At 40.7% G+C, this 15,387-nt stretch overlaps 1 long non-coding RNA gene across 1 annotated transcript; it reads left to right on the forward strand.

The window, feature by feature from the left end:
- The first annotated feature begins 412 nt into the window (after positions 1 to 412).
- Positions 413 to 4,617, forward strand: LOC136359894 (uncharacterized). The gene is made up of 3 exons (XR_010743366.1): positions 413 to 683; positions 1,673 to 1,753; positions 4,557 to 4,617. It is a non-coding gene; the product is annotated as an uncharacterized lncRNA (long non-coding RNA).
- Positions 4,618 to 15,387: the final 10,770 nt, after the last annotated feature.

Below are 15,387 nucleotides of genomic sequence, written 5' to 3' on the forward strand. Positions count from 1 at the left end.
TCTACCTGCCCTCTTTCAGTTTAAAACAGTTCCCCCTTTATCGCAGCTCCAGCTCACTCTAGGTCTGGTCTAGCTGGGGGAGTGTGATGAAAATAAGGGGTCTGGTAGTTGCCTGGAAAATAAAGTACTTTAATAGTGAAAATAACAAACACAGAAACTTCACGATCTGAGGGGCAAAGAAAAAGGAATGTGGTGAACTTAACATTATATAGGGGTATCTGAGAGTAGGGGTATCCTGAACACAAAACAGGTACATGACCTTATATATAATGGGTCTTGAACCAACTGAGAATCAGAACTAGAAACATGGCCGATTATGGAATGATGCTATGAGCATACCAGCTCCCATGGTTATGCTCTTCTCACCATAACCTAACTAGATACCTCCTTTTCAGTATCCTGCTTCCCACAGTGTCAGGTTGAAGTCTCCTGCATAAGCCACCTGGACTACACAGCTGCTCCTCTCAGCCAGTTAGGTTGCCACTCCCCTTTTCTGATCACTACTGGCCTGTATAAAAAAATTCTCTCCATGTTTTTTTTTCCTTAAGTTCCTTTTGGATACTGGAAAGTGGTGCAAGGTCTACTCTGAGCCTTCTCCTCTCAGAACAACTCCAACTCTCAGCCTGTCTGCACTAGAGGTGCTCCAGCCTTCTCTGTGGCTTGCTCTGGACCTGCTCTAACAGGTCCACACCCTTCTTGTTTTGGAGGTTGCAGAACTGGACACGACACTCCAGGTGGAGTGTCTCAAGGGCAGAGTACATAGGGGAGAAATCACCTCCCTCAGCCTGCTGGCTTTGCCTCTTTTGATGCAGCCCAGGACAGGCTTGGCCTTCTGGGCTGCAAACGCACACTGCTGTGGCACATCCAGGTTTTGGTCGACAAGAATCCTCAAGTCCTTCTCTGACAGTCTTCCTTCAACGAATTCTTCTCCCTGTCTTGACTCATGGCAAGGATTGCCCTGACCTCAGTGCAGCACCTTGCACTTGGATTCTTGAATTTATGATATTCTCCTGTACCCACTTCTCAAGCTTGCCTAGGTTCCTCTGGATGGCATCCCCTCCTTCTGTTGTATCAAGGAATTATTAAATGGAGAATTTCAGAATTATTTTCTGCAAACTTCACATTATTCATTGTCAATAACATAAAATAATAAAGAGAAAGGATTCAGTCAATTTAAAATTCATATTTCATATATAATATGAAAATTATATTTTTCTACTATATTTCACATTTAAAACCTTGTTCAGATTTTATTTATACATGCCAGTACTCCAGTTGTGTTAATTAACATCAAAAGAACTGATATTTAGTAGCTTAACAGTGTCTTTACCTGACATTAAAAGGAGTGTAAAGACAGATTGCAGTTCTTTAAAAATGCTCTTTTTCTTAGCAAATGCAATCATCTAATTATTCTTATGACGCCAGATGTAGTTAGAGTGTATTCTTGCAGGATGGTGTTGGTCAGCTTAAGGTATTTCAACAGCTTCCCAATCTTGTCTGCAATTAGTACGTGTTAGACACAAGACTCCCACCAGGTGGCAATACAACTCCTCATTCTTTAAAGCATTTGCTATTATTTTAGATGGTAGAAATCTAAGTTTTGTACTAATTATACGGGGGAAATAGTGATTTCTAATAAGGTGATAGAAAATTATTTTTCTGAACTCTCAAGGTACGAGTGCTTACAAAAAGTCTGGGAACAGACAGCTGCATGCTGGGCAATAGCCATTGTGTTATTAACAGCTATTTCAAGGTAAATACAAGTAATATATTTCACTTGGTTCCTGAGAAACTGAAATAATTTTGTCTTTTGATGAAACTGTAGCGAGCAGACAGTGTGAAATGCTAATTTACTAGTGGGAGCTTAAACCTCACAGAAGTCTCACAATTTTATTTCATATTTATCCTAACCAAATTCGTATCTTCAGCTACAAAAGAAATCTAGACTTAATCCAGGTGTATTTCTATAAGTGCTGTACAGCTGCTATATTCCTGTCCTGTATTTCTATTCCTATTCTATTTTTGAAGGAGAAAAACCTTGCACACATACAGCCTTAGTCGACTGCCACTAGTGGTGAAGTGCCCGTAGCAAAACATGCATGAAGATACACTGATTTGCCCCCTACTTTGCTTCGGTAGTTTCTGGCATATATTTCTTGCCCCATTCATCCTAATTCCTTGCAAAAATATCACACTTTCTGGTGCAAATTATCTTTTAAATTTTGGAACAGTTAATGTATAATGCAGATTAACAAACTCAGTGTGGCGAGTTGACCTTGGCTAAATGGCAGGTGCTGGCTACAGTCACTCTATCACTGCACTCAGCTGGGCAGGGGAGACAAAAGTAAAGGCTCATGGGTTCACATACAGGCAGGGAGAGATCACACAAATTACTCTCATGGGCAAAACAGACTCGATGCGGGGAAAATTATTTTGATTTATTACCAATCAAATGAGAGTAGGATAATGAAAATCCCCTCTTCTTGGGCTCAACTTTACTTACATATTCTCCACCTCCTCCCCCCAGTAGCACAGGGGCATGAGAGCTGGGGAACTGCAGTCAGTTTATCACATGTCATCTCTGCTACTCCTTCCTCCTCAGAAGGAGAACTCCTCACACTCTTCCCCTGCTCCAGTGTGGGGTCCTTCCTCCAGGAGACAGTCCTCCATGAACTTCTCCAACGAATCCTTCCCACATGGTTCCTGAGATCAGGACTGAATTGCTGCCTTGATTCACGCCACACATTTGCCCTTTTCTACAGCTCTCTCTTTACCTGCAAGAGCTACTTAACTTCCCTTTTGAAGGACTTTACAAATTTTTAAATAAGGGAAAGATTTAGCAAAAGTTACTATTGCTTTTTAGGCAAAATGATGTATTTGAAGAAAAGGCCATCCAAGCTTATGGACAGGTATTTCAGGTATTATGAAACATTACAAATTTTTTAAAATACTAAATACTAGCAACAACCCATCTAAAAATTAACCTCATGCTGTTAGTTAAGCTTAGTTACTTGTGCTTACATCTGTCCCCATTTAGATTGTTCACAGTAAGAATACAGAATTTGACATTAAAAGCTACAGTAGTATTTTTTTCCTATCTCCTCCTCCCCCCACAAAAAAAGCCACCAAAATCCCCCAAACCAAATAGCTGCACAACAGCATCTGGCTTTTAGTACAGACCATTTGTTCCTCTCCACTGATAAATGCATCTATAATGCACTTGCATCAGTCACAGGTACAGCAAGAGATACACTTTTGAGATATACTTTCTAGAAATACGGCTCCTGATGAACAAATAAATAATGTAATTCTGGTTTTCATAAAAAGGAATACCAACATATTTTCAACATATGACAAAATCTGCAGCTCTCTGTTTGCATTTCCCTCTTTCCCCCAGCATACTAATCAGAAGATACCATTATATTCTGTATTGAATTCAGAATTCATAGGTACATTTCACTGAAGGAGATAACCTAGTTTTCTGAATGGAATTATAATTTATCAACACAGCTTAAAACAAAGAAATGACGACATTTCCCACATCTCACTACTGACAACTGTCTTTAGTCAGTCTCCTGCTGACCTTGTTAACACAAAGGAAACTATTGAAAAAAATTTTTCTATGATAACAAAAACAGTACTGGAGGAGATGCAAGCCCATTTCTCTACTACTTCTTTCTCTATATCTTTCTCTATATCCTGAAAGATCCCTAAAGTGGATCTTTCAGGATCCACTTTACTGTAATCGATCCAGGAAAGCTTAAATAAAATGACCTCTGATATTCAAAGACAGTCTACTACAGTTCTTCACTTATTTTATCATTACAATGATTCAGATAGATGGGGAAAATGAAACCCCAAACCACCCAAGAATTTACCACAGTGTGCTACATTTTATAGAGCTAATCTATGATCTAGGATAGGTCAATAACAGGATGGATCAAGAAGCCAAAGAAGGATGAAGAATAACTGGCTGTGTACTAGCACATGGGGGATTACAGTAGATTAAAAATGATAAACCAGGAATGTCATTCTTTTTTAGATAAAAGCAAGTGCCATTGTGGCATGCGAGGCATACAGGAGGTAATCTCTTCACTACTCAGGATTGTAAGGCCACAGCTGCCACACTTCAAAATCCAGGTCCATACTTTGGAAAGAGGCAAATTACATGCATAAAGTCTAGTGGAGAGCAGTGAGTCAAAAACCTAGATGGAACTTGGGAAAAAAAGTGGGAAAATTAGTCTTTTAGCCTTGGCAAAGAAGATGCTTCAAAATATGCAAAATGTTTTGCAAAGAGAATGTTTTTAGTACTCAAAGGGATTAGAACAGGAAGTAATAACTTGCAGTATATGAGATTTAGATTAAGTATTAAAACTTTACAAGAGCACTGTAGCAGGCCATCTGCGTAACCATTATCAGAGGGGCTTTTTAAGAGGAGGCAATACAGCTATACCCCAGGTATTAGGAATAATGCTTCAGAAAGCAGGATAAATCAAATAATATATCAACATTTCATCCAACTTTGAGATTTTTATCAGCATTTCTTTATTCTTCAGATTATCACACTTCATGAATCACTCTTCTTTTAAAGAAGGTTTGAGGAGCTTCAGAACATTGATAAGTACTCAATTCCAATTGCATGTTGCAATATATCACTTTCCAAAGATATATTTAGAATATTCCCTTATTGCTTCCTATGTCTGTTAATGTCACTAAGATTGGTGAGAAAACCTAAAAAGGTTTTTCTGCTGGACATAGCTGAGACTACTATCAGAGACATGTTTTAGTAAGAGCCAAATTTAGATATCCAATTGGCATAATGCTTTGCCAACACAGTGTTTGACAATATTCACAGTTAGCAATTTGAAAGCTGGTAATACATCTCCTTTTTATTTTTTGTGGTTTTGTTGACATACTTATGTGAATTATTGCATTAATTAAGCTTCATGAATAGAGATCTGCTCTTTACACATGATCAAGGTATCATCGGGTCTTCAGACAAAACTTTCAGTATCAGAGCGGGAATAAGTGGCAAATCTTCAAGAAGCTCTTGGAGCACACGGTAAAAAAAAAAGGACCAATTTCATTCTTGAGTTAAACTTCCTTTAGTTGTCTAGCCTGGCATTTTAGTGGAGTGAGAGGGGGCAGGGAGGGTTGTTTTGTTTTTTTTTTAAGTTATGTGTTGTGGTTTCACCTCAGCCAGCAACCAACCCCCAGGCAGCTGCTTTCGCACTCCCCCAGTCAGCAGGATCAGGAAGTGACTTGGGAAGGTAAAAGCTGTAAACCTCATGAGTTGAGATAAAGACAGTATAACAAAAACAAAAGCTGTGCACACAAGCAAAGCAAAATGAGAAATTAATTCACCACTTCCCATGGGCAGGCAGGTGCTCAAACATCTCCAGTACAGCAGGACCCATCATGTGTAATGGTGATTTGGGAATACAAAGGCAAATCCCATCACTCTAAATATCCCCCCTTACCTACTTCTTCCTTGCCTCACTTCATATGCTGAGCATGATGTCACACCATCTGGAATATTCGTTTGGTCAGTTTAGATCACCTGTCCTGGCTGTGTCTTCTCCCAGCCTCCCATTTACCTCCAACTTCCCTGCCAGAGTGGAGTGTGAAAAGCAGAAAAGGCCTTGGCTCTGTGTAAGCTCTGCTCAGCAATAATAAAAACATCTCTGTGTTATCAACCCTGTGTTCAGCAGAAATCCAAAACACAGTCCCATACATTGCACTGCGAAGAAAGTTATCTCTACCCTAGCCAAAACCAGCATATCAATCAAGACTAAAAAGATTATTTCATAAAAATGCAATTTGAGGTTCATAAAACTTTTTTGGCTATAAATTTTTAACTCACCTAAAATCTTTCCTCTGGGCAATTCTCACAGCCTTTAGAATATGCTAAGACTAGGGCCCGAGCCACTTGAAATGATTCATAGAAGAACACAGTCTAATAGGGAAAGTTACCTAAATAATTCAATACTGTTATACCCTTTGATAGGTACGTGAGGAACAGAAAATGCCTTTGGAGGTTCCGTTTCATTTTCACTTTAGGCAAGAGAACATTTCTTTTCTGAAGAAGAGAAATTCTTTGCCTTACACTGCCTCATGTCTGGCACCACAAAGTGTTTAATACACACTATGCCTAACTGATTCCATGTGAGCAAGAAAGGTTTCTGTAGGAGACAGGCAGGCTATATTCCAAATGCAGTTGTATTGATATCTTAAATAAATAAGAAAATAAGCTAGGGAAATAATGCAGACATTCCGAGCATCTTCAGGGCGCTTTACGAGCTTTACCTTGTTTACGAGATTAAACACGTTTCATACACTGAGCTCTGGGGTATGAACAGTGTTCTTTTTGCTTCTTTTTGCCCTGCAGCCTCCTTAGATGAGCTTTGAGAAATTGGAAAGACTGCATAGAGAGAGAATTAATTTGCACACAGGATCTGCAGCCTAAATTTGTCATCTCGCAGCCCTCTCTTTTTGAAGTAAATCATGAATCATCGCCACCAGAAGAGCCACAGAGGATAAAGTCCATGTTACAAAGTCTGTGGCTAGAGCCAGCCTTTGAGAGCTGCATGGAGACTGACCACACTGCCTCTGGAAGCAGCACAGCCCTGAGCCCCCTGTGCTGTGAGCAACCAGCTCAAACAAAGTGTGAGCTGCGGGGTCTCAGCAGTTCAGCCGCCTCTACTGCTGACTATCCTTTCCTCCATTATACAACCTTTGTGTCTTCTCACAGCCTAATTTACTGATACCTTCTGCTATGATCTTCCCACTTAATCTGCTTGAACCCACTAAGACTTTACTGTGGCTAGACAACAACTGAGAGCCTTTTTCAAACTGTTGTATTTATAATATCATCTTATGGGAGTACTCACAACACTTTCCTAGTGTTACCGTTTATCTGAGCCTGCAGTTACACAGTTTAATTAAATTTTGTTTGACATTCATCCCTGTTTTTTCTTGGCCTTTATTTGCTATGTGACTCCGCCCTCCATCACAAAATGGTACTGGCACTCTCCACCAGCATATTGGCTGTTGGCCTAGAGAGTTGGTGTAGGTCACTTCCAACTGAACTGCTCTATTCTAGTCCCAGTTATTTTTCTAAAGAGAAAAAAGGGGCCATAAGAATATTTAAGTGCAATCCATGTTATTTGGACAGAAGCCCATGTTTACACACTCAAGTTGTTACTGGTCTCTGAGCAGTGTACTTTCAGGCAATAATTAATTTGGTACCTCTCCTAAGGACAAACATTGTAAAGATAGAGCTAATGCCATGAATCCTGTCTAAACTTTCTGCTTATTGCTGCCTATTTTATTGAATTTAGGTGAAATTGCCTTTAGAGTGGTACAAGGAAACCAAAATTATATGGGCAATTATTACAATCTTTTTTCTTACCATAATATTAATTATACCTGATGCAATTAATTTTTAAACTTGAGAAATGTTTCATCTTCCTCTGTTGCACATTAAGCTGTCACTTAACAGAAATTAAATATACTTATCAAAGATTCAATATACTTTCATTACATACAAAAGCATTCAAGTTCTGCAATACCAGAAATCAGACAGCAAGGAACAATTTCAGTTATTCTGCTTCTGAGCATTTACAAGAATATGATAGTACAGGAGGAGTTTTGGTACTTTCACTGACTATGGTAATGCATCTCTGCGGATGAGTAATGAAAGGGCCCGTTTCATCTCCCACAAGATATACTCCCTGATTCTGATACCTTTAGTTAGCAACTGCTCTTATCCAGTTTCTATCTCTGAAGAAAAGACCACATTCAGTATTCAAAGTCCTACTCTGTCTTTGATGAGAGCCACTTCCAAGTGAGAATCAGCAGATCTCACACAACTCCTATGCTCAGTTACACACTGATTTCCAAAGATAATAAAATCTTTGGCTCATTTTCTCTTTTAATAGGGAAAAGGGAAGGAATTTATCAGACTATCTGTTCACTTCCCTATCACCTTTTATTTCTTCTCAAAGGTCAACTTTATGAGAGCCACATTTTTTCATTCTCTAAGGAAGCTATATCCAGGGGAATTCCTCAATATTTGCCTCAATGACCTTGCATGACAGCAGTAAAGTATTTATTGATTTTGCATAATAATTGAAGATTTACGTCAGTGTGCATATGCTGAGGTTTAGGTTTCCTTATCCGAGTCACAGTTTCCTTATCCGAGTCCATTTATGTGGAGGTTTTACATTTGCTGAATTTGTTTGCTAACAGGGAGATAGGATTTTTGGGAGAAAAAGGCAAAATCAGGCTTTTTTAGAAGCAAAAACAGATAGATTTTATAAATATACATTAAGAGGAGAAAAAAAAGAGACAAGACAAAAAAACAAACAAACAAACAACAAAAAAACCCAACAACAACAAAAACCAAAAAAAAACACCCTAACACAAATTAATTTCTAAAACCAACTCTCACTACAAACTGTTCATTTTCTACAAACAATGTAAAGAGGCAAAACTCAGAACTCCAGGTCAGTACCACTTATAAAACAGTCTTTCATTCAGTCTTTGAAAGAGAGCACTCCTGTGGTTTGATAACTTTCACACAAAAGCAGCCCACACAGAGAATCTGCATTTGTGGAAATTCCTCATATCACGTAGCCTTTCCCGTGACTACCTATGGGCCATAGATTTTACAAATTGGGGTGGTACCTTTTAAAAATGAGCTGCTTCAGAAACAAATTATCTTTTTCAACTCAGGGAACAGAGATAGTCTTTTCAATTCTTTACTGGCAAAGGGCTTCCTCTCATCTCCCTCCGTTCAACCTCTCATGGAGCACAAAAATATTTACTCAGTTCATCACAGATACCTTTGCTCAAATCCACAAATCATCTCCCCAATTTATGTTGTCCAAGGTTAAAAACATTATTCTGTTACCAAAATCCAGAAGAGCTTTTCAGCCTAGAACCAAGGCAACTTGTCATCTCTATCACCTAAAAAAAATGTCACTTTTCCTTTACTGACTTTGAGATTTCTGTATTGTCCCTTTGCATGTCTCCAGCTTGGCTTTTTCTCTCATCTCCGAGAAGGGTTAGGGTTTAAAGTCTCAATGTGCGTCAGGCAGGAGTTAAAGCCTGCTCAGGCCTGTGCTGGTCAGGTCATCTCTGAGGGCAGCGCAAATGTTCCAAAGCCATGCCGGTGGGGAGGAGGCTGATGGATACATTGTCTTCCAGCCCTGGATTTGATGGTGCCGGCCGCTGGTAGCTGCTCTCTGTAAGGCCCAGCGTAGAATGGAGGAGGGAGAGATCCCATCCTCTCCCTGGGCCAGGAGTGCCAGCAGCCAGGGGCACGGTCCTGCCACGACCAGCCCCGGTCCCCGCTGCGGCCCCAGACATGGGGCCGGCCCTGCCGGACTGCAGCTCTGCTTCCTCTGGGGCAGCGGCTCTGGAGTCCCGGACACCCTGCTGGACTGCAGCCCGGCCTCCTCTGGGGCAGCGGCTCTGGAGTCCTGGACACCCTGCTGGACTGCAGCCCGGCCTCCTCTGGGGCAGCGGCTCTGGAGTCCTGGACACCCTGCCGGACTGCAGCCCGGCCTCCTCTGGGACAGCGGCTCTGGAGTCCTGGACACCCTGCCGGACTGCAGCTCTGCTTCCTCTGGGACAGTGGCTCTGGAGTCCCGGCCCTGCCAGACTGCAGCTCTGCTTCCTCTGGGGCAGCGGCTCTGGAGTCCTGGACACCCTGCCGGACTGCAGCTCTGCTTCCTCTGGGACAGTGGCTCTGGAGTCCCGGACACCCTGCCGGACTGCAGCTCTGCTTCCTCTGGGGCAGTGGCTCTGGAGTCCTGGACACCCTGCTGGACTGCAGCCCGGCCTCCTCTGGGGCAGTGGCTCTGGAGTCCTGGACACCCTGCCGGACTGCAGCTCTGCTTCCTCTGGGGCAGCGGCTCTGGAGTCCTGGACACCCTGCCGGACTGCAGCCTGGCCTCCTCTGGGGCAGCAGCTCCCAGAGTCCCGGCCCTGCCGGACTGCAGCCCGGCCTCCTCTGTGGGCAGCAGCTCTGGAGTCCCAGCCCTGCTGGATTGCAGCCCGGCCTCCTCTGGGGCAGCAGCTCTGGAGCCCCGGCCAGCCTCGGCCACCCTGAGGGCAGCCAGGGCCTAAGCCGGGCTCCCCTCAGCTGCCCACGTGTTACCTGTTCGCCAAATGGGGGAGAAAGAGTCTCCAACCCAGCTTCAGCTTTATAGGTATTACCAAAAGTCGCCTTCTGTTTTCTGAGTGGTCAGAACTGCATGTGAAATCCAAAACCTGTCCCCATATAGATCCCTGTCTGTTGTGGTGCATTTTGGGGTTTACCAGGTTTCTACATGCTTTTGTTCTTTGTTTTATAATGGCTTGTTCCATGTACCCCATGGTTTACCCCATTATGGTTTACCCCAGTTATTGTTATTAATCAATCATCGTTTATGTGACACCTGGGTCCTGCCTGTCACTTTGAAGCCTCACCCTGATCTCTAGAAAGTTCTGGTGAATACATCAAGTGGTTGGTGGGGTCCAAGGCCCCCTTCCCCCTTTGTCCCTTGATTTGTCCTTTAAATTGTCATTCATGTTTGGGGTCACTCCCTTCCCATTCTGGATTGGTTCCAAGTTGTAATCTCCCCACTCCCCCACCCCCATATTTAAGGTGAAAACCCAAGAGTTTGGTTGGCTTCGGCGGGCTGACTCCTGGGTTAAAGGAAGTCATGAGAATTTAATAAAACCCAGTTGAAGTCCCCCACCAGAGTTCCATCCCTTTATTTCTCACATTGTTCATGGTTCTGCTGAGGCAAGAACCTACAGGATTGGAACTGTATTCCAGAATACAGGTCTGTACCTTTTTGTGACACTGGGGCAGACCTGGCCAGGGAAAGAGGGTGAAAGCCCCAAGAGAAGCACCATACCATCCCACCTGTCCTTTCTATAGGATCCCAAGGTCCTAGCAGAGAGATACTGTTTCAATCCATGACAGCATAACAGAAGCTGTGGTAGATCTTAAAGGGCATTTCCAACTAGCTTCTATCCTTTGAAATTATGTATAACCTTGCATTATGTCCTGTTCTGAATCCATAGATACAAGAAAAGTACACCGAAAACACAAAGTGCTGTAACAATACTAAAATCTTCAATATGAATAAATTCTGATATTAATTAGAAGATCAGTAAAGAGTATTTTCATTTCTTTTTCCTTTGCATGCTAAGTTTCTATATGAGGGATGCTACAATCAAAGAGGTGATGAATTTATATAATATTATTGATATATACAGTAAGATCTTGTCTTCAGAAAGTCGAGGTGGTCATTAGCAGCTCATCTTAAAAAGAAAAACAACCATGAAGAGAAAAAATGGTCCACCAAAATGTCATGATTTTAACAGCCGTATTTAGAAGCCTTTTTCCAACAAAGCTCTGACTAGCTCAGTACATCATATAGTAAAGCAAGTGTGAGTGAGCCACGGGCACACATCCTCAGAGAATTCCTACTAAGAAGTATAATGGCTGTTATTTTTACACTTTTAATCCCTAGCCTCTCCTTATTACTGCTAATCATCTCAGCATACGCATTAAAGTGAGCTCTGCAGGTGGTGTAGCATGAGAAATCAATTGCCATCCGAAGTACTAGTGCTTGCTTCTACAGCACCATCTTTGACCACACATGGGTTAATATATAGTGAATCTTCAGTTTTCCCCTTTGTTTTAACGTGACTCAAATGCTTTATTCCCATATTCCACATCATAGTCATTAATTTCATCTATTTATATTGTCATTTTTAATTTGATATGTGACTGCACAGCAAGGCAGCTTTTAACCAAGTCAGCTGTACATAAAGCCTATAATAAATCCTAATTTCAGGGTGTATATTCCCAGAAGACTTCCCTCTCTATTAAGGAATAAGTGACTTCTCTAAAACAGGTGCAAGAGAACATTAAAAGTGCATACATATCTGTTCAGACACATACTGACACACAAAAAGAAAGGAATATTGTACAGTCTATCCAGTACAATACAGAAACACAACTCATGATCGTTAAACTACATATTTCAACTCTTAATTGCAGTCTACTTCCTTAGGGTGCTATTTATACCCATGCATGGTAATTATTCCCTATTCAAAGCACAAGCTTTTAACACATGCTATTTCTGGATATTATATCAGCACCCACCTAAGGCAGAACCCATCAAGAGGGTGAGAAAGATGGGAGAACATCTCCAAGAAGACACACTGCAAATTGTCATATCAGTGTTTTGACTATTCGTAAAAGAAGATTAAATTCTGGCTATGTGTTGTAGAAAGAATTTTGATGCACACATAACTTTTGGCTGGCGTGGGCAGGTTCTGACCTTGGCAAACCTTCATGGTCCCACCCTGAGAGCTGCACACACCAGCACCACTTCTCCTTTGGTACAGCAGACACACATCCTGTGTTTTGAAACTCAGAAGCGTGGTAGGTGATATTTTTTTGGCTTATGTTGGTGCCACTATCAATTTTGCACACAACTGCACAGCAAGACAGATTTTCTTGGGGTGTGTAAAAGGCACCTCTGCTCCAGACCCAAGGTAGGCTTGCCAGAGATTCACCCACAATGCTGAGAGAAAGCTCAGGCACCCCATACACAGACACTTAGCAGCCAGCTCTCTGAGCAAAACACACCTCAACTACAGAAAATCAGGCCAGCTCTTTCCAGCAAGCTTGAATCTGAAAGCAGTGTTTTTTTAAAAAAATTTAAATAGCTATTAAAACATCACTGTTTTGAATGAAAATCCACTGCAAGTTTCACAATGCCACAATAGCTTAGAAGAATAAACCTCATCTCATTTCAATGACTTGGAATCTCCAAGGCTTTCGGAAGGAGATGTCTTGAATCCAACTTTCCTAGAACAATCATTCCCATAAAAGATCACATCCAAATCCTTTAAAGTGCATAATTATAGTCAGTCAACTTAAGGTTCCCTCTAAAAGAAAATTTCTCTTGCTTGTCCTGAGCAGTATAAACATTCATAATAATCAGTGCTGTAAAAAGTTTTAAATATAGCCAAATATTGTACATAATTGTGCTGTTGCTATGCACTATTATGTAACTGCCTGCAGATGGCTGCATTTCAATGGGAAAACAAGCCCTGTTCTTTGAGTGTGTATTTCTGATTTCTAAATAATAATGTTGATAATATTAACAATAAGAACAACAACAATAATAAAAAATAATCAATAGTCTGCAAATAGTCTGGTTACTTCTGTGTAAATCAGTTTCAAATGTGTTCTAGGATTTTTTTTAGTAAAAGAGTGTAAAAGCTTAAGGCATTACAAAAAGAGCTGAACTTTAAAAACTTCTCACGCGAAGAGGAGAACAGGAGGACCACCCCTGTTTACAAGAGATTTTTATTAGGATTAAAAGGCAAATTTAGAGCTTGGAGTCTGATATTTTTCTGCTAGTCTGCAGGCTAAAGCTTTTTAAAATGAGAATACCAATATTAAAAATAAAATCACTTTTCAATTATGGCCTGTCCTTGAAATTTTATTTTGCTTTCTGCTTACTATAGTTACTGCAGCATGAGTGCAATAAAGTCAAAGTGCTTCCAATTCTAAATTGCATAGTTGTAAAGTTACCAGAAGGTTTTTAGGGCATTTTTAAAGTGTTGCTTCAAAAAGTCAGTTTTATTCCTCCTGAATGAAATTGATTTAAGGAATTCAGAACAGAGCTGAGTATTTTCTTGCTCATGTTTCACATATCACTTTTCAGATTCAATACTTCAGTCTGCTGTACTGGTCACTAATAGCAGAGGTAGGAAGCTGGTAACACACTAGCCAAACATCAGTAGTAATGAATCAGCTGATAGCTGGGCAAAATACTTCTTACCTTTGCAGACATCTTCTGTATTTCACAGCTTCACACTCTGTGTTGTTCAGAAGCTTCCCACATCAGCAGGCACACTACAGTTATCAGGATTAATTTTTGGCTGACCCACTGAATTCCAGTGTGGACTTGGGCTTGGCCCAGTATTCTTCCAGTAAGATACAACACTGCTGTAAATAAACAGGCAAACAAAAACCAGGCCAGATTATAAATCTTTACTTTCAGTAAAGCAATCTCTTGGCTGTTCCATGACTACTAACAGCACTAGTTCTTTGGGGATGGGACCATCTTTACAGTAAATCTGTGCAGTGCAGACAGTTCAGTGGGTCCCTCAGCTTCTAGATATGAGTGGATATCAAACTCCAGGCTCTCAAAAGAATGCCTTAAGGTTCAGGAAATGATGGTTGCACTCCAGCTGAATGGAACAGCATAGAGCTATGTCTGACAGGAAGATAATATTTTTGACTTGTGCAGACAAGATAATCATCTTACTTTAAATTCAATCAAATTGATGTTAATTTAAAAAAGCTCAAACACATCTATTAATGAAAAATACTGAGAAACAAAGTGTTATCTAAGATATAAACTACACTTTCTTCTTTATTTTCGAGTACTTTCAAGTGAAAATTATTTAATAAGAAAATATTTTTGTAACATGTAACAACCCTATGCACCAACTCATTACAAACAAATCCTATACAGAATATCCTGCCTTTTTTCAGAACACGACACTGAATCCTTGCACAAGACATAATACAAATATAATGCCATGCATGTATTATCTATGAGCTCAAATTTCCTCTTTTCCTGACCAGGCCCAGAACTAAGACCCCAGATTCCTACTCTTACGAAGAACAGTTAGATGGCAGCTAAAGCATAACAAACTGCTTATTCTGGTTTCATTAATCCACACTTGGAACACAGCCACTAATAAATGTGTTGGCATTTTTTAAAGCCTAAGTATCAAACATTTATACCTGAAAGTTTTTTAGAAAATGGAACAAATTAACTATATGAAGTAATTAACATCAACTGGGACATTCAATTTGTATTGATTTAAAAATCAAAACCAGTGTTTTCTCTACAGAGAAGGAACTTCTGGGGTTATTCTGGCTACACGAATTCCTTTAGGTCCTGTTTGAAATGCCTTCCTTTGGAAAGAGATTTAAGTGTTGCTTCACACCGCCCAGCAATGCATATTCCCTTTTAGTCTCAAAAGATGTTTCTGTTTAATTGCCTTGACTGTTAAAATGTGCATTCTAATTTGGACTTTAACCATCCAGTGTGGCTATCAATAGAGTTAGTTTTATCTACAATACTGAAGTGTTCCCCTCTCAGATTTCTGTGCCTGTGATGCTGCCCTAAGCTGTCTCTCTGCTGAACTCCATCAACCTACTTCTTTGAGCATGTTCTGAGGTTGATGCATGTTTCTAGTATATTGTGATTCCTGTTTCAAATCTCTTTTCCCACAGCCATCTTCTCTTCTTAACCTAAGTACAAATGTAGCACTACAGCAGCAGCAGCAACA

The sequence above is a fragment of the Sylvia atricapilla genome, chromosome 4 (assembly GCF_009819655.1).
Source record: "Sylvia atricapilla isolate bSylAtr1 chromosome 4, bSylAtr1.pri, whole genome shotgun sequence".
In the NCBI taxonomy this organism is placed as follows: Eukaryota; Metazoa; Chordata; class Aves; order Passeriformes; family Sylviidae; genus Sylvia; species Sylvia atricapilla.